General features: G+C 46.9%; 1 protein-coding gene and 1 non-coding gene across 3 annotated transcripts in view; both read right to left on the bottom strand.

Annotated features, from left to right (window-relative positions):
• LOC139753485 (protein Wnt-5b-like) overlaps positions 1–19967 on the bottom strand; it is a 512552-nt gene that overhangs the window by 391245 nt on the left and 101340 nt on the right. The gene's annotated exons all lie outside the window — the stretch shown is intronic.
• TRNAR-ACG (transfer RNA arginine (anticodon ACG)) lies at positions 2320–2392 on the bottom strand. The gene has a single exon. It is a non-coding gene; the product is annotated as a tRNA-Arg (tRNA).

A 19967-nucleotide genomic window follows, 5' to 3' on the forward strand; every position in this document is an offset into this window, starting at 1 on the left:
CAGGAACTATACCATCTGCTGCAGGAACCATCATCTGCTGCAGGAACTATACCATCTGCTGCAGGAACTCCCACTTGCAGCAGGAACTACCACCTACTGTTGGAACTATCATCTGCTGCAGGAACTACCATCTAATGCAACAACCATCATCTCCCCGGCTTGTGGCCATGGCTCCCTACCAGTCCCCCAGGGGTGTGGCTGGCTTCGTGATGGAGGCTGCTGATGGTCTGCTGCAGGACCTGTCAAGAAGTCCTTCACTAAACATAATCATCTTCAGCGTTTACTGCGTCGTTAGGTCACACCACTGGACAAGTTTGTTGTGTGGAGCAGTTGCAACATCACTGTAAGTGGGTGTTGTGTTCTATACTTACATCAGTGAAAGAGGGTGTTCAGCATTAAGCTTGCATCAGAGATTCTGTTGAGTGTTAAGCTTATATCAAAGAGTCTGTTCAGTATTAAGCTTGCATCCCTGGGATAATGCGTCGAAAGCAGGGAAAACCTTACTGTAAAGGAGAACCTGCATCACAGGAGGAGTTTGCCCTGCCGTTAGATCGTGATACTGAATAGCTTCCCTATGTTGTATATGTCCCTCCCATCCCAAGACCATCTCATGAATGCTATGAAACCTCTGAGGGGACACGTCCGATACCATCTTCCCCCATCGACCGTGAACCTCCCCCCACGGCTGACACATCTGGCACAAACACCGCTGTCGACCATGAACAATCTTTAATTCACCGACTTTAATCGAAAAACCATATAGCCCTTGACGCCCGCCATCCATTTCTAAATACGGACCTTCAACTATTCAGTTAACTGGTCGACGTGCTGCCAACTGCAGAGTCCCCACTGAGCGTGGGAGGGGGCCTGTGCAGGTTACTGTACAAAATGTACAGTGACCTGTGCATTTGTACATTGCGATCCATCCACCTGTATCACTGCTGCTAGGGTTAGTACTTCCAGCGCCCATGTTGCACTGGATGTTATCTGCGATGGAACCTGATGTCATCCGCACTAAAACCAGACCGTGAGACCTGAAGTTATCTGTTGTCGCCTCTTTGTTTACATCCATCAGCTGACGCGACAGCTGATTGTCACAGCCTTGTTCCACAACATTTTAAGCTCTCTGCTATTCTGTTGCTGCACAAGAGGAAGGCTTCCAAATATTCTTTTTCAAAAGTCAACTAAACAAAACAGGCACAAAATACTGAATGATATACCTTTATAAAAAGCTAAAAAGAATACTGAAAAATATATAAATTACAAAATTCCTCACCGTCACAAACCCAACGATGTTAATATACTTGAATACGCCAAACTTACGTATAGATTTAGGCTAAAATTAGTGACCTGTAAAATTGGTCATAGCTGATCGTAGGTGACATTAGAGACGAAATTAGAATATCTAAGGTTCATTGCCCACGTAGGCCCTTGTGAAATTAACTTGTTTGCGCGTCATGACCTGTTAAATTAAAAGTCTCCAAGGGTAGTGTTGTGTTAAATTAACAAAAGGAATAGAAGCGGGGCCAGGAAATAACGAGAAAAAATGCTCGAGTAAAGGGGAAATACACGTTTTATCCCCGGTATCAACAATATATTATATATATATATATATATATATATATATATATATATATATATATATATATATATATATATATATATACCACACAGAACTGGCTCCGAATCCAGTCACAAGAAAGAAAGACCTTAAATTCACCTTATCAAATCGATCCGGCAACTCCATGTTAATGCTGGTGGCTCAATATTAATTACTCTGCCACATTAGCCAGTAAATACCAGATTTGCCTACACGCCCGCGTCTGCAGCTCGGCCTATCAGTGCAAAACATCCACCGGGATTAAAAAATTCCCCAGACCAGACCGCAGCGGATGGGACACGTTACATAAACCTTCAGATAGCTTCTTAAGGCGATCCGAGCCTGAGATATGGGTTTATTAGTCTCTCATTTCTTCTATCCTCCCACATTATCACCCGGATTAGTTGAGCAGTACTCGCTCTGTGGCTCTCGGCCACTGAGAACTGCGCCTCACCAAGATGACGTCCAGATATGTATTTTTTTCCCCACCAGGGAGGGAGTGTGGGAGGGAGGCAAACCCTTCGTACAGGGTGATGGTCCACCATGGTGTTGTGATGGTATGTATGTCCGAGGTGGAGGGGCAGCCTCTGGTACAGATGGGAGGGGAGGAGGGGATCTGGTGACGTTTCAGCTGATGATGGGAGGAGGGAATGACTGTGGGTATCTGTGGTCATGAAATCATCTACATAAGCCTCGGATATACAAATAAAACAATAGAGCGACCTTGCCAGGATTCGAACCTGGAATCTTCTGATCCGTAGTCAGACGCGTTATCCGTTGCGCCACAAGGCCTTGATATCGTTGCCGGCGGTGCAAGAAGTGTGCACAGCGGTGGACGGCCGAGTAAAGAGGTAAACCTGCCTTCGTGACTAAAGAATGAAAGTAAGGGAGTTACAAGGTGTTCCACTCAGCGCAACAGTCACAGGAGACGAGGGTCAGAAGTTACACGTAACACACAAGACAGGCAGATACTATCATGTTCTCTGTAAATCATTTACCTCATTTTCTTTAAAGTCTCCTCCTCTTTCATGGCTTATGCTCTGGTTTTACAAACGAATTATGAGTATCTTATCATTCAGCGAGCATCTTAACTGAGGTCGCTGTTTAGATCTTTTCCCCTCCCTTTCTTCTCACCTCTCCTTCATCCTCACTTCGCTCTGTCACTCCCCTCCGCTACCAAACCTTCTCCGCTTCCCTCTTATCTAGTCTTCCCTCCCACCATTCCTCTCCTTTCCACACCTATTGACTACATAATAACCTCCTCTTCCATCCCTTCCTCATTTTTTCCTTCCACCCTTACAACTGAACTTTACCCTTCCCTCTGTCCCTCTTCCTCTCAACTCTCCTTCCCTCCTTCCCTCACTGCCACTCCTTCTCCCCCTCCTCCTGGCGGCAAGCCCCTCCCTCATCTCCCCTTCACGGTTCAGAGAGGGGAGTTAGTTAGTCCGTCGACAGGCAGGTGGTGGGGTCTGGTGCCTGAGTACCCTGTGAGTGGGTGCTGAGACATGAGGTACTGATTGCTCAGCTCGCCGCTCTCCCAGCTCCTCACCGAAGGTCAACTTCGGAAGAGGAGGAAGAGGAGGAGGAGGAGCTGGGGAGCGTGGGATCTAGGGTGTAATGCAGGGAGGGAATGGAAGATACCTGAGGAGAGGAGAGATTGCAAGACATGAAGAGAGATTTCAGAATACGCAGATTGAAGATTAAGATGACGAATACTCCCCGGAGTTTCTGGTTGGCCAGATGCGAGTTATTTACCGATAATAAAAACTAAAATATTCCTCCGTAAATCAGCCGCAGAGATATAAAAATGTCCCAGTAACCTTTTACCGACTTGGGCCAATCTTGTAGAGGTAATGAGGCTAAACCTCACCTTAGCTTTAGCACACGCCACCACCGCCGCCGGCGATAGCTGCACACGGTGACGTGCCCAGCGCACCTGTATTATGAACGTCACCCATAATCCGCTGTCACAGCTACCGGGCCGAGCTATGCGCACGACTTGGGGGGGGGGGGGAGACTTGAACCGTATTCGTCATACCTGCCATACGCTGCTGCCGGTACTTCACGTGTTCTGGAGTTTGCTTCTCAAGGGTTTGCCATCAGACCCGCGTCATCTACAAACTGCGGCTGACTCATCTGCCAGGCATTCCCCACCCCCATCATGCTGTAAACCCGACCCCCCCCCCCTCTCTCTCTCTCTCTCTCTCTCTCTCTCTCTCTCTCTCTCTCTCTCTCTCCAGGACCCCTAGCAGAAATTGGTGAGAGGTTTGATGTTTGCCCGCTGTGTAACCTCGCTTATCTGAAGTACCTATGGTCGTGTGGTGTGTGTGTGTGTGTGTGTGTGTGTGTGTGTGTGTGTGAACGGGTGCGTGAGAGGGGCATGACGGGGTGCAGGTAGTCGAATGAAAAGCTGTATGGGTGTGTAGAACTATGCGCTACGTGCTGGGTGCTGGGACTTGTGGGCGTGTTGAAGTGTGGGCGTGTGGGGCGTACTGGTACTGTGGGGGTGCGGGCGTGACCCCGAGTGGGTGGGAAACGAGGGAAACTAGGTCGATAAGACGGGTCATTACAGATGTCGTCAGTGGGAGAAGATGTGCGAGTTATCAGGCCGGAGATAACACACGTGGGGAGAATAACACACACACACACACACACACACACACACACACACACACACACACACACACACACACACACCGTGTCCAACTGGCGGCCTGGCTAGCCGGGTCCAAGTGTGGCGTGCTGGCTCGATGGTCTGGGTTCGACATGGGTCCCCTGGTTTCGACCAACTGCAGCATGGGGAAGACTCCATGCTGGAGTTGGTCAAACTAACTCACTTTGCTTCTGATGTTCTAACCCCATGTTCTAAAGAGGACAGATGAATTGGTAAATGTTATGGGTCACTCAGCCCCTTGAGTACGACGGTACGATCGACCCTTAAGCACGACGGTACGGTTCTTCAGCACGAAGATATGAACCCTTGGGAATGAAGGCCTGGCCATCATAACCAAGGGTGCTTAAGGGTCGTATCGTCGTGTACAAAATGGGGTTAAAGGAAAACGTTTCTTAAGTTTCAATTAGGAAATGGGTGGGGCTCTCTCTCTCTCTCTCTCTCTCTCTCTCTCTCTCTCTCTATATATATATATATATATATATATATATATATATATATATATATATATGCATATATATATAATTTTGTTACAAGTTATTCATCTTCCTCGTTTATTGGCAAGCAATTTACCTCTTCCCCATTCCATTACCTTCAAACTGGACTGGGTTAGAAACCAATAAAAACGCAGGACCTCGGGCGTATCAGCCGAGGCTTCAGTACATCATCAACATAATTAAGTGCCAAGCCAAGAGTCGGGGGTAAACAGTCATGGAGATCAATTATAACTAAAGCATTATTATACTGTTAATTAGTTCTGGCTGTGCCTGCCAGGCCAAACATGGAGGCCAAACATGTAACTATTTAGATTCGCCAGGATACTGTTGATATCTGACGGGGGAGTGTAAACAAACGTATATGCAAATACAGAGTTAACATGGCTTCCACATGGTAGTGTCCTTCCAGCCCCAACCTCTCCACTCATATATATATATATATATATACATAAGCTGACAGTTGAACCTCATAACTCAGACTAAACCAAAACCCTTGAGTGAAGCATGATATAAAATGCGAAGTGTAATCACTAGGAAGGTTCAGGCTAGGAGTGTGAGACAGATGATGAACACACTACACAGAGGTGAACAGATTACACCCAAAGTATCTGGGAGAGCAAACACTTCCTCTCAGCAATCCAGGCATCAACTCATCGTAATAACTCACTCGTCCACTCACTCTAATACCCTTTCACTCATTCCCTTGTTCACTCGTACGCTCACTCATTGCGATAATCGCTCATTATGATGCTGTGATACTAATTGATACTCACTTATTCACTGTGATACTCTCGCTCACTCCTAGTGTCCTCATCCCTCACTCAACACGATACTCGCTGTTGATTATCCCTTTCTTCTTCATCCTCGTTTACTGCTCACTAAAGTTTTCCGTCTCTTTATCATCACTATTCCTTTACATCTGTTTTCCTCTCTGCTTCGATTCACATTCTCTTCTCTACCTACCTCAACCTATGTCCCAGTTCTCTTACTTCTGCGTCCCTTCTACGTACATTATTCCCATGTGTATTACGGCCAATATCGTCTTTACTGTCATCTTTCGTTGGCAGTCGACTCATTTGCTCATGTCCGGAGTCGCATGTCAAGTGTCGACCACAATACACTCCGATACCACATGTCGACATGTCGATTTAGTGTCACCTTAAATCATCTCATTTCGCGTCAAAACTCGGTTTTAAGCGCATCCAGAGTGTTGTGTGTCGTCCTGATTAAACCAGTTACTGTAGCTTAAATCAATGAGTTTTAACCCCCTGACTTCGATAGAAGCATCCTAGAGAGAGAGAGAGAGAGAGAGAGAGAGAGAGAGAGAGAGAGAGAGAGAGAGAGAGAGAGAGAGAGAGAGAGAGAGAGAGTGCTTACTAGCTTACTTACGAGAGAGATGGGTAACACAATAGCTGTAAACCTGCTTTAATTACATATTCGCTCAGTACCACTGTGAGATACTGCAGTCTACCATGAGCGGCAGACGATACTGCTGTTGGGAGGGTCTCATTATTATCATTATTATTATTACGTGTTGCCCCAGGCTCATGGTGTGAGCACCGCGTACCCAGCTGGGGTCAGGAAAAAGACAGCCAAGGTGAAGGAGAAGGTGATGGAGGAGGGACAAGCTGGGAAGGAGGAGTAGGAGGAGGAGGAGGAGACAGAAGGGTAAGCATAAGTGGATGTGAAGATGAAGAATTCTGCAGTGTTCAACTTCCTGCTGCACAGGCCACAGTCTGTGTCCATTAGGTCTGTGTCAACCACAGGCTTGAGTCTGAGTTTTGAATGATAAAAACCTAAGTGCATCCAAGAATGTGAACCACGGGGTGAGTATGATGACCCCCTAAACAAGGGAGGTATCTTACCTTCAACCACGGTGCATCGAAATCACAACCCATATATCTATATAAACTATTCACTACAGCGTACGGTGTTCCGTGAAGCGATTCGAATTCCACTGTTCACACCTCCACCCACATCCAGCACGCTCCCACTGTACACAGAAAACCACACCTCTGGCACACTCATCTGAATTAACTCTAACGTTTAATCATTCACACATGGTGTGTGTGTGTGTGTGTGTGTGTATGTGTGTGTGTGTGTGTGTGTGTGTGTGTGTGTGTGTGTGTGTGTGCCCCAGTCATTCGCAGTCTGGTTCTTCTCTCGCTGTAGCGTCAACCATAATGCAACAAAGCGACACCTACAATACCACAGGTCATCAACCATACTACCATGATTCTTCGACCGTACTACCATAACTCTCCAGATCATGGTACCACACATCTTCAACCACACCGCCACATCGCTACAACCGTGCTACCACAAGTCTCCAACCGTACTACCACAGGCCCTCAACCACACTACCACATATCTTCACAAATCTTTCAACCATACGACCACACACACACACACACACACACACACACACACACACACACACACACACCTCCCACTTACTTACACTCTGCCGTACACTGCACATGGCCAGACCATCTTCCTAGCATCATCATTCTTTACTCCTGTAATTTCAACTGTGCCACGTCAGTTATCCATCTTCGCCGCTCTTATCATTATCTACCCAACAGGACGGAGGATAATTACGGTTTTACATATACGATACGACAGGCAGTCCATCACGCGGACTTCCTACACAAACAACGTGCTAATTCTCCCCATCAACCTAAGCTCCCAATACACCTTGGACTCACTTACGATTGTCCTTACTTACTGCCACTCCCGAATGCCTCAGCTCAATGCTGACCTCTTAATTCTTCTTTACTGACACAACCATCAAAATACCAAACTTTTTTCTATCAGTAACAAAAAACATAACCCTTGCTCACACACACACACACACACACACACACACACACACACACACACACACACACACACACACAGACACACATATCTATATCTATATATATATATATATATATATATATATATATATATATATATATATATATCCAACGCATGAGAAAACGTGATTGGCTCGAGGCCACATCTAGTCAGTAATCCACTCTTGATATATTCAAGCCATAAGACCAAACCTCAGTAATTGGATTATGCCGTGTTGCCAAGATAGACAAGTCCGAGGTATCCACTGCAGTCTTGTTACCTGACGCTGCTGCTCCCGTCACCATTAACATGAATAAATGTGATGAAAATCCGACGGCAGGAAAAAAACGAATGAACAATTTGTTGACGCGTTCGAGCACGACGGCACGATCCATAAGCACGACTGCACGACTCTTGAGCATGATGAGAACACAACCTTTTAAAGGGTTAAGACAAAAGGCCCCAAGTATCGTCCTATCGTGCTGAGAGGGTCGTAACGTTGAGCTCACGGGTTGTGCTATCGTACCCAATCACATACTTACACAAGAATGTGGAATGATAAACACATGCCGGAGAAGTGACGGAGTGAGCGAGACATTGATATCGTACACTGTGTACTGCTCCTTAAGTCATACTATCTTTCACAGCGATCATCGTGTGTACGTGTCTTGGACAAACACACACTTAAGAATAAGTGGTCTTCCTTCTCCCTGGGTGATATGTTGTCTGGCCAACATCGTCTCGCTAAGCTGGAACGAAACGTAAAGACCCTCCTCCTCCTCACCCTTCATCCTCCTGTATCTACTTTTTCATCCCTTTCTTCCATCCTTTACTGCTTCTTCTTCAAGCCAGCCACCCTGTTTTCCACTTATTTCCCACAGTCTGTCTATTCGCCAGTCACCCTGTTTTCCACTTATTTCCCACAGTCTGTCTATCCCCCTCTTCTTGCATAAGTCTCCTCCTAAGCCAGCCTTCTCCTCCTGCCCCCAAGGCCGAGGCGTTCATAGCCTCCATAACTTGTTGACAAGTCAATTTAACACCCACCGTCTGTGTCTCTCAGCCCAGGGAATCACCTCTCCATCAGGAGCACGGGGTACCGGGATGAGGAGACGAGTTAGACAGCGGCAACAACAACAGCTGCAGCAGCAGCAGAAGAAGAAGGACCAACAGCAGGGCGAAGGAAAAGAAGGGACGGTGGCGACAGCTGGAGTAACATCGGCAGTAACAGAAGTACTATGAGAGACATGAAGAACAACGGTGGTACCAGCAGCATCAACAGGAGTCGCAGCCAACAACAGAAGTACCAACCATGCAGCAACGGTACAACCACCACGAAAAATGGTAATGTCAACACCAACAGCAAAATCAAGAACACACAACAACCTGTGCTAACCAACAACATCACCACAAACACAGACAACGAAACAAAGAACACACCAACACTCACCACAAACAAACCCTCACCCCGCCAAAAGTATCACCACCATCATCAACAACATCAGCAGAATGCAGCACCACCACCACCAGCAGGAGAAGGAAGATGAAACAGCAGCAAGAAAGAGAGATGCAGCAGCAGCAACATTAGCAAGATGCACCTGCAGTAGGGGGACTGTAGGGGGCAGTGGGAGGAGGGAGGATGGCCGGGCCAGGAGTGCCTGCAGGCGAGCCACCATACAAGGAGACGACCCCCGTCTCTTGTCCTCCCTCCACGCCCCTCCTGATCACCCCAAAGCAAACACCTTGTGACACACCCCCAATTTACACCTTAACAGTCCTGGGCCGGACCACCATCATACCGCTTAATACTTTATATCGTATAAGGGCGCCATAAATCTTCAATCTTTGCATGCTACACTGCCATGCCAAACCTTTAGACTCGTATGTTACGAAAAAGGACTTCATAGTTACCCTGCAGTTTATATGGTTCTTAAATCACAAGACACGCCTCACATGCCTGCAGAAGTGAGGTGTTTCAGAAGTGACCACATCCCCGCCAGCCTCCCACACACGCCCACTCCTAGCCACAAAGTACCCAAGCCCACATACACCTAAAACAGGACGTGCTTACCCTAACCTACAAGAAAATCAATTAATTCTTAAAAAAGGATCAGTTCTCAAGAGAAAGGGGACCCCATCCACAAAACCTTAAGGCTCCTGCCTCACGACGGCACCAGTTCCACCTGGCCTTAAATCAACAGTCATCTCTGGGCATTACTTCTTACTTAAATCCCACGAGGACAGCAAGTCTTCGCCCGGCCCTCAGCCCACCCTTGAGACTTGACTTATATATCACTCTACTGTCCATATATGCAAGTGCTGACCCATCCTGTGCAGAGCGTGCTCCCGTGGAGCTGGTGAGCATACAAGGCCCCACCTTTTGTGTTTCTGCCTTAAACTCACCTACATTTGTATACACCACTCAACTCCTCCGGACCGCCTGCAGTCTTCCTAGCGCCTGTGGCCCTGGTAAAATTAAGTGATTAAGACCAAAACTAGATGTCTGAAGTCTGGTCGCGCCTCCTGTCAAGAGCTCACGCCCACAGACCCTAGGAACACACACACACACACAAACACGCCCACACCCGCCAACCACTTACCCACGACAGTCAGCAGGTCGCCCACGCCCGTCAACGGCTCGCCCACGCCCGTCAACAGCTCGCCCACGCCTACCAAACACTTACCTACGCCCTAAGATAATATGCACGATACACTCACCATCTATATCAAGACACACAATACGTGTAACAAAAACATGTGTACTCACTCATCATCATACACTTGCGTCATGATACACTCACGCTACCTCCGCAGGACACTTGCGTCAGTAGGATACTCTCACGACTTACACCAGTTACCGACCACACCTTACCAACACGACACGAACACGAACGGCCAGGTGAGGATATTCCCTCAAAGGCCCAGTCCTCTGTTCTTAACGCTACCTCGCTAACGCGGGAAATGGCGAAAGATGAAAGAAAGATATATATATATATATATATATCCTTCGCGTGAATATTACAGTGGATCAACGTCTAATACCACACCTTAATATCCTTAAGCCTCACACCTTGATAACCATGAGGCGCTAAAAAAAGAGGACAAAAATCCAGCCCTGTCCCGCCTTAAACCTTCCTCCTCTTTCTTACCGCCCATTCCACTGAGGTCAGGTATCCTGCACCCTGACACCCATATGTAAGAAAAAAGAAAAGGAAAAAAAAAACACCTTTTTTTTTCCTTGAGATTGATTTTTGTGTCACTCTCGCTCGTCCGCACACGTCAGGAAGGGATTAACACGTCATCAGTCCCCAGGTGGTGGGTGACTGGCGAGGCGAGAGTGTGAACGCATGTCCCCCGTGCTGGTCGTTCCACCCATCCACTGCCTCTACCGGAGACCCCCGTATTACATCCGCTGCTGCTGTTCTACGCGCAGTAGACACATACACACACCCTGGACTTGAGAAAAAAAAAAATCGATTGACTTCGTAGGTAAGTCCACCCTCCCCTCCATTGGTCAAAGTCCCACTTCAGCTACAGGATTCTTGCAGACGGATCAGTACGTGGCAGCTCGTCCCGCGAGTAACCCAACGCTATATACCCAGGCGTCCGACAGACACTCAAAAACAGTATCGATACAACCTCAACCCTGTCGTCGCTACACCAGCTGCTGATGGTTGTGGTCGTCCCGCGAATCGCCCTTCGTCACTTCGCTTCTGTTTAAGTCGCCAAGGACGGGCCGTGGCAGACGGGGGTCCTCGGTCTCAATCGACCAAGAGAGGTCCCCCCAAGACTCAACACTGTAATCGGTCCTCTCTCTCTCTCTCTCTCTCTCTCTCTCTCTCTCTCTCTCTCTCTCTCTCTCTCTCTCTCTCTCTCTCTCTCTCTCTTCGGTGTTGACTGTCTATGGACATACACACACACACACACACACACACACACACACACACACACACATCTGCGTTATTCAGAAGTTACGGATCCAACTTATGCTGAATATGGACGTCTGTCTGTCCCGCCGTTGGTGTACGATTCATCCATCATCCGTGCCCCTGACGGCTGCCTGAGTCCGGCTGCGTATCCGCCGTGGTCGTCCTCATTTCATCCCTCACCCCCGAGCAGGTCTTATTCCACCTACGCCTCGGAGAATCATACCTCCCTCACCCTCGTACCACCCCACCATCAGTCAGACATCCCACAGAACCCTACTCACACCGGAGCCACTAACTGATGCAAATATATATATATATATATATATATATATATATATATATATATATATATATATATATATATACCTAAAAAGCCTCTTGGCTTCAACAAAACCAAGCGACCGCAGCCGCGTCCACTACACCCTGGCCGTCAACAAGCTGGAGGTGTGATATCATCAATAAACCACTTGAGGTACAGAAGCTGCCTTGCTCCGCGACCTCCTCGGCCACTTAAGGCAGAGACACAGACAGACGCTCGAGGGCTTTCTGCTGCAAAGAAACAAATGTTACACTTCACTGCAAAAAGCCAGCAGACCAGGAGGGTTAAAAAGGGTTACCTTAAGGACAGAAAGTTTATAAAGGATGCGTCGTGCAACGTGACTACTGTCCTAGGCTACAGGGTTTACGACTGAGGTCGTAATACTGGATGCCACTTCTTCCATTCGCAAAATTCCATATTAATGACCCAAACTGGGATCACGGAAAATCTGGCAAAAAATTTAACACATCGGCCACGAGAGATCAGAGGAGGAGGGAGATGGAAGGCCAAGGTAACCTGTGCTGTGGAGGGAGGGGAAACTACTAACCTTTTCGCTTTATTCAAAATAACATTAGGGAGTTACCAAAGGCCACGGGTAATAATAACCCAAAGGTTACGCGCCTGTGCATTTGTCTTCTCCTCCCTCACGGCCGAACCGAGGTCAATCTGTGTCAACGGGAAGAGGCTGGTTCTCCCCTGCAGCAGTCACGGGGACGTGGTCAGCCCCACGGTAGTCATTAACCTTAAACCGGAACTCCCATCTTTACCAATTGCACACCTCTCCGAGTTCTTGATTTATTTCTGCCCCAAGTGTCCAGACCCGGAGGAGCGAGCCGCAGCCCAGCCACATGCTGCCGATGGGGGGGTGTGTGGTGTGGGGGGATGGACCGGGAGAAGCAAAAACCTGGCCGGCACGGGGGAAGGGGGAGGAAGAGGGCGGGTGGGGGGGTTAGAATCAGTCGCGAGGCTCAAGGGCTGGGCGCCCGGCCGTGACGGCACCCACCGTGCCATTCACCACCCTGCCACTCCTTTCCAGGTCATGCCCGACCACCCGCGGGCAAGCCATGCCACTCACGTACGGGCTCATTCTTGGCCAACCGAGGTCAAACTAAGCCAGCCGCGGCCAAGCCCGGCTAATCGCGGTCAAGCCCGGCTAATCGCGGTACATCATGGCCAAGGAACAGACAGTTAACCCCAAGCCTGAGTCTAAGACACAGGTACCGTCCAGCACGGACCAGGTTAATAAGCCTGGGATTGGAGAGGAGGCAGAGTCCGTCAGCGGAGGGGTCGGGTGGACGCCGCTCAACCGACTCGGAATTAATAACACGTGGGGTCCAGACAACTCTCCTGAGGCAGGTTCTTAACCTCAATTTCACGGGGAAAGTGACGACGACGCCTGCACCTAAGTCATCAATGCAGGGGAGGGTTGGTGACGGGTGGGGAGTAGTAGTAGTAGTAGTAGTAGTAGTAGTAGTAGTTGTTGTTGTTGTTGTTGTTGTTGTTGTTGTTGCAGTAGTAGTGGTGGGAGACAAGAGACCAAGGGTGGGAGGTGGCGGAATTGGGGGTGGGGTGGGGAGATGACGCAGGAGACCAAAGTGGGAGGCGGAGGGAGTGTGGGATCAGTAAAACGGGATAATGACCGAGAGTGAGAGAGAGAGAGAGAGAGAGAGAGAGAGAGAGAGAGAGAGAGAGAGAGAGAGAGAGAGAGAGAGAGAGAGAGAGAATGATGATGAGGAAATCAGGATAAGCAATAAGAAAATACTGTAGCAAGGAGGACACGAACACGAGACACCATCTGCTGATCAGATGGTGTGTCTCGACGTGCATATAATGCACCGAATATACGTCTACGCTATCGGGAGATGAGGCTCCAAACACCCTTACCAAATATCGGGAAAACGAGTTTGATTCATTCCTTTCCCTCCCCTAGGGACAAGACTTTTGATTTAGAAACAGAATTATATATATTTTTTTTTATAATGGATGACACTTGAGTACCCTAGGAGGCCCATTTAGATACCTGCAGTCACACATCTTTCTCTTCTTTTGACGTTTCTCTCTCTCTCTCTCTCTCTCTCTCTCTCTCTCTCTCTCTCTCTCTCTCTCTCTCTCTCTCTCTCCCCGGTCCACTCCACCCTTGAAGATGTCAAGGAGGTCCGTGTATCGTTAAACACTTGGGTATAGCGTTTCTGCGCGACCCGTCCTGTTTCTGAATACGCCACACTGTCATCACGACGAAAAAACGTACGCCAATGACAATTCGTCAAAACATTAAGCAAAGGCATTTATGGTTCTTCAGTGGAGCTGGGTGGCGAAGGGGGGAGTCAAATTTCTAAACAAGAAAAATGCAATTTCCAGACCCAATTTAACAAAGAAAACAACAAACTACAAAAACCGGCGAACTGGTACATTTTGGGAACTATGAATATAGATATTTTCTTACAGGGCAACGTATGATCAAGGGTTCAAACTCATTGCAAGGAGTTCTTGAGCAGTAGTAAGTCCTATAAGTACGTCTTACAGTGAGTCTTATAACTGAGTCTTACAACAAGTCTTATAACTAAGTCTTACAAGTCTTGTAACTATGTCTTATAAGTCCTATAACAGTTTGCTGCGAACACAAAAAAAAAAAAAAATTGCGAGAATCAGTGGCACAGAATAATTATTCGTAATTGCCGGCGTCCTGACAATTATCAAACCGCAGGACTTTCAACACATGATCCAAAAAATTCCGTGCCTTCCGACCCAACCGGAGGGCATCCGTATACCATCATCCCGTTTTCAATTTTGAGCAGAGCCTTCAAATGAACCTGTGCGGGGGTTCACCCTGAGCGAGTGGACTACCGTGAGGCAATTGATGATTCCTTTATCTTTACAAAACCTGCGGCCGGCACATGTTTGCTCTGAAGGGTAATTAATTTTGTCTTAATGATCTGGCATGACTTGTCACTCCAGCGCGGGACGAGGAGGAGGAGGAGGAGGAGGAGGGCCCCACACCCCGGTACCCTTTCCGAACGCCAGCATTCTTTTGGTTGCATATAACTCACACACACAGAGACTCTCCCCCGAGACGCAGCACTCTCTCGTCTCTCCTCCCCCCCAACGCCAATGGCATTTCTGAAGCCAAAGATCACGTGATATAAAAATTCCCGGCATGCTTCACGCTGCGAGAATTCTCAATAATACATCATAACTCTTGCAATTAATTGCCTTGTACCACAACCGAGGCTCTTCAAATGGCCAGACGATGCTAGACTTTCATCACTTTATCTATATGTATATATGTATGTATATATATATATATATATATATATATATATATATACATATATATATATATATATATATATATATATATAGAAAAAACCAGCCTCTTATTGTGTGTGACAGGGCTTTTAACACGTGGAATAAATCATTGCTCCCAATCATGTAGAATATTATTTTCTCTTCTTCAGATCGGCTCATGAATTTGGTTGGCATCGCCACCCAGGGGTCTCTGCCTCCCTCGGCACACACACACACACACAAAAGGGGCAAACCCACGCGGCCTGTAACCATTAGCGAGGGGACAAACCAACGCACATTATTCCATGGGTGATTGCGTTGTTAGCGACTCGCCTACGGTTGTTAGCCCTCGCACGAGATCTACAACCGCTCGTTCCCCACCGAAACCAGGAACTGGATGACGTCGCCGCGGTGACCCGGTGAGCGAAGGCGCCCAGGTTTTAATCATTTAGTTTCGGGAAGTTTTAAATCGGAAAATATAATATGTTTGCCGAGAATTAATAGTGTGTAATGTTGGCGAAGGTTAAGAAAAATAAACCAATAAAGACATAAAATGAGTTCGTTGGTTTACCATTTTGATACCTTGGGTACTTTGACTCAAGGCGCAAAATGCAACAGCCTGTGGCCCGATGTTAAACTGTTTTAATACACTAAACGGCTTTTAACTCGAGGGAGATGGATTTATTTATTTTAACAATGTTTTGTCTATCTTTATAGACGCCATATTTTATTTTTCCATTTCAAGGATTCCTTCGCTAAAATCAAAACCTTATCAGTAGCAATCCTTATCACAGGGGCGTATCTAGGGGAAAGCGCCCATGGCAAGCACTGAGATTGCGCCCCTGGCTTGATTAAAAATGTACATACAGTGGATGTGTATAAAATTATATACAGTGTAATTATAAACTGTTGAAGAGGTAGGTAAAACTTGAACTTATAAACTCTTTAAAGACGTAATGTTAAAGACTTATTTGATCAAAATTGTAACGTAGAAGCGGTAATGCAACTGATAGTAGCAAATGTTAATACAGTTGAAAAGTAGGCGAGTTTCTTTTTTGTCTCACAAAACCAAACCGTTAAAAATGTCAATCTGGTAACATGTATCACAAAAAAACCTGTTGTGTGGCGCCCTCCCTTCAAGTGGCGCCCAGGGCACTTGCCCTACCTCCCATAACCTAGATACGCCACCGTAACTATCACCTTATATGTTTGGTATTTTTCTCAGAAAATAAAATCTATTTAAAAAACTAATTATACGAAGTATTTTTCATGCTGAATACAAACCTGGTGTTAAAATTTCGTTTAGCCGTCTTTATGACATTAATCTAAGCAGTTATGTGAAGTCAATTTTGAAATATTTTCTGCTCATTTGCACAGTATTTACTGGTTATGTATCGGTGGGTAGGTATAGGTAGCTGAGAGCATTATGATATATCATCCATTACTATTTCAAGTATAGAAGTGTTTGAATATCTTATATTTCAATTCTAAAGCAAAAAGGTTTTTGGAGCTACAAAATACCCTGAACCATTCATTACCTCAATTTTTGGCATTTTTCTCAGAAAAAAAAATGAATTTCCTTTAATAACTCATCATCATGTCAATTGGGCAGCATATTTCAAAAAACAAACCTGTTGAGTGGCGCCCCCCCACCCCCTTCAGGTGGCGCCCAGGGTACCTGCCCTACCTGCCATACCCTACATACGGTCATTTTCCCAGTGCCAAAACTCTTCCAAGTTTCCAGGGAAGTGCAAACAAGATCTGTATTTCAACTGGACATGTCTTAAGGCTGCGTAACATTTCAAAGGAAAAAAAAAATATCAAATACTTAATTTCCGTCGATAAAATCTGCATTCTAATACGCGAGTCAACTAACTCCATTAACCGTACTAGCCTGACTGACCCCAGGACCCCGCACAAGACACAAAATAACCGGGAGGTGAAAACTCTTTTGAAGACAAAAGCGATAGAGGTCAGGGAAGCATGAAGGAGGAGTGATGGTATGGTGAGTGAGTGGGTGGTGGTGGCGGCGAAGCTGGGTCAAGGTACGTGGCGGCCGGCCCCTGGGGGATACGTGCATCAGCAGGAGAGGCGAGGCGAGGCGAGGCCGGGAGGCTGGCCAAGGATACAGGTGACTGAAAAAAAAAGAAAACATGAGAGGGAGGATGACGAGTGGGGAAGAGAGATATGAGAGAGAGAGAGAGAGAGAGAGAGAGAGAGAGAGAGAGAGAGAGAGAGAGAGAGAGAGAGAGAGAGAGAGAGAGAGAGAGAGAGAGAGAGAGAGAGGAGTGCGGTTATAAGGAAAAATGAGGAGGTAAAGCAGGACGAATAACCAAAGAGAAGAATGGGAAGGAAGAAAGACCATGAAGGCAGTCAGAAAGAGAGACTATAAGGAAAAAAAGAAAACGGGAGATGGAACAGAGACGTGAAGAGGGACGGCACTACGACCGTTGAGAAATAAAAATGAAAAGAAAATGTGTCGGGAAAAAAATAACAAGAGAATTAATTCCTCTCCCTGAGCACCTCCGTCATGGGTCTCACAACGCCAGGTCCTTCATCCAAGGGCCTCCAGAACAAGTTATTCCTGGAGCAGCATCAGTAATAAGTCCCTCATCTAAAAGCCTTCGGGTTAAGCTATTCCTTGATGCAGCGACGTCACTGCCAAGACCATAGGAATACGCCATTCTTTGCCCTTTTTTCTTAACAGAGGTCGATATGGCACAGACACAAACACAACCCAATCTTGGCGACCTATGATAAAAGTTAAGTGTGTTAAGAAAGAATAGTGCTGGGGATTAATTTCAAGCCTCGAGTGTTCTGAAGGTGGAAGGGTGGCAGAAAGATGGAGGAAAACAAGAGAATTCTACAGATTCACTGTGCGAGAAAAGAAGGTATCATACAGGACAATTCTCGTATGACCCACCCATTAACAAAAACTATGGGAGGCTGCAGCAGGACGCATATCGAGGCTCCAAGTCATAGGTGGGGCAGGGTCGCACGCAGACAGTTTACGACGGCAGCGGCAAGAATAATATCTGTGGAAAAGAGAGACGAATGGCTGGAGAGAGGTGACAGCATGAGAATTAATGAGGTGGACGGAACCTGATTTAATCCTGGCTCAGAAAAGGGTAGAATAGCACCAGTGAGAAGTCCTTCGTCCAAGGGTCTCCCCAAAAACAAGTTACCCCTGAAAGAACACCAGTACCAATGCCTTCAGAACGAGCTGCTCCTGGAGGTGGCAGCAACAGTACCAGGGGCTGCTACTGGCAGCCTCCTCCAACAATGGGCTGCGAGCAACCAGCAGCAGCAGACGTCCTTGGCGTTATCGCTGGCCTGCCTCAATCTATCAACCGCTTTACCTTACATGTCCAGAGTTCTGTGGTGCAATTACTTGAATAGCTGGAGTGCTTAAAGAGGCAAGTTACACTCCAGTGAATTCTACATCATAGTGGTTGTGTATTTGTCGAGGATGTAAGATTAATGTGACGCAAACTGGGATATGAAGAGAGAGAGAGAGAGAGAGGGGGGGAGGACGAGGTTTCCCACGGTTGGATTAATGAAGACGGCGTCAACTGGTCCTCTCTACCCGCGCCTTCGCGTCTTGTGTGGCTGGGAGCTTGTGGGTGTTGCACGGCGACGCTGGTCTGGCTAGCTGGCTGGGTTAATCTATCTCTGTATGCCCATGTCTGCCTTGCTTGCTCATGCCTGGCTGGTTAGGTGGATGGCTGAGCTGGGTCACTCTATCTCTGTACGCCCGTGTCTGCTTTGCGTGCTTGCTCAAACTCACTCGCACAGCTTGCCCCGCTCTCACACAAACAGATGTAGACGGTACATTACCCGCCCAGCAGATAAGAGTCTGAGGATGTGCATACTAAAATATACTGCAAGAAACTCTACTAAATGAAAATAGATGCATACGAAATGGGCATGTAATCCGGAGGTCCCCAACCTTTCCGAGTCATGTACCACAAACCTGTGTGTCCACACTCCCAGCACCACAGGTACGTACGTACACCAAGTCGTAGTTTATCAAAGAAAAAAACATACTTTTTAAACTCCAAGAATCTTTTTACGTTCATGGCATCACCTGACGTACACATAAACGCACCATATGTACCGTCCCCCCTCCAAAACGAAAAAAAATCCTGAACAAAAATTCATCCATGTTAATTTTTATTCACAAGTGGAACGCCTGCGACTACCACCAGGTCCATACCAGTCCCCACGGTTCTCCTTGCACCACCGGTGGCAACCACTTATGTGATCATCCTTGCGCTCTTCATGCTAGAATAAAAACTTATTCATATTCACTGCGTCTAATAAATCCCTAACTCGCGGTCACGCAGGAGTGCTGCATATCATCGCCCGTAATCAACGCACTTGGATTCTTCACGATGATAACCACGGCGAGTTCAGGAGGAAAACTTGCAGGTGATGTGTTCTGAAGTCACAGTCGAGCCCATCACGGGAGGTGAAGTCAAGTATATCTTTGTCTTCTACCTGGCTTGCTTCATCCAGCAGTCAAGTCGACGTTGTAGTCAATGTTCCATCAACCATCGGTTTTACAAGAGTATAACATAGTCGGTCACGTTAGGTCGAAGGTAATAGCATCACTCTAGGCCCGTCATACTAAGACTGCGTCAGTCCACGTCTGTATACGAATAATGATACATGTATTCATGTCTGCATTGTATATTAGCAATGCATTAGTCCACGTATGTATGAATAACAATGCGTCAACCCTTGTCTAATAAGGTACCAATGATGCCACAATCCCCCGTATACGTGGTACCAACAATGCCGCAATCCACGTCTACAAGATACCAAC

Source organism: Panulirus ornatus, chromosome 14, assembly GCF_036320965.1.
Source record: "Panulirus ornatus isolate Po-2019 chromosome 14, ASM3632096v1, whole genome shotgun sequence".
In the NCBI taxonomy this organism is placed as follows: Eukaryota; Metazoa; Arthropoda; class Malacostraca; order Decapoda; family Palinuridae; genus Panulirus; species Panulirus ornatus.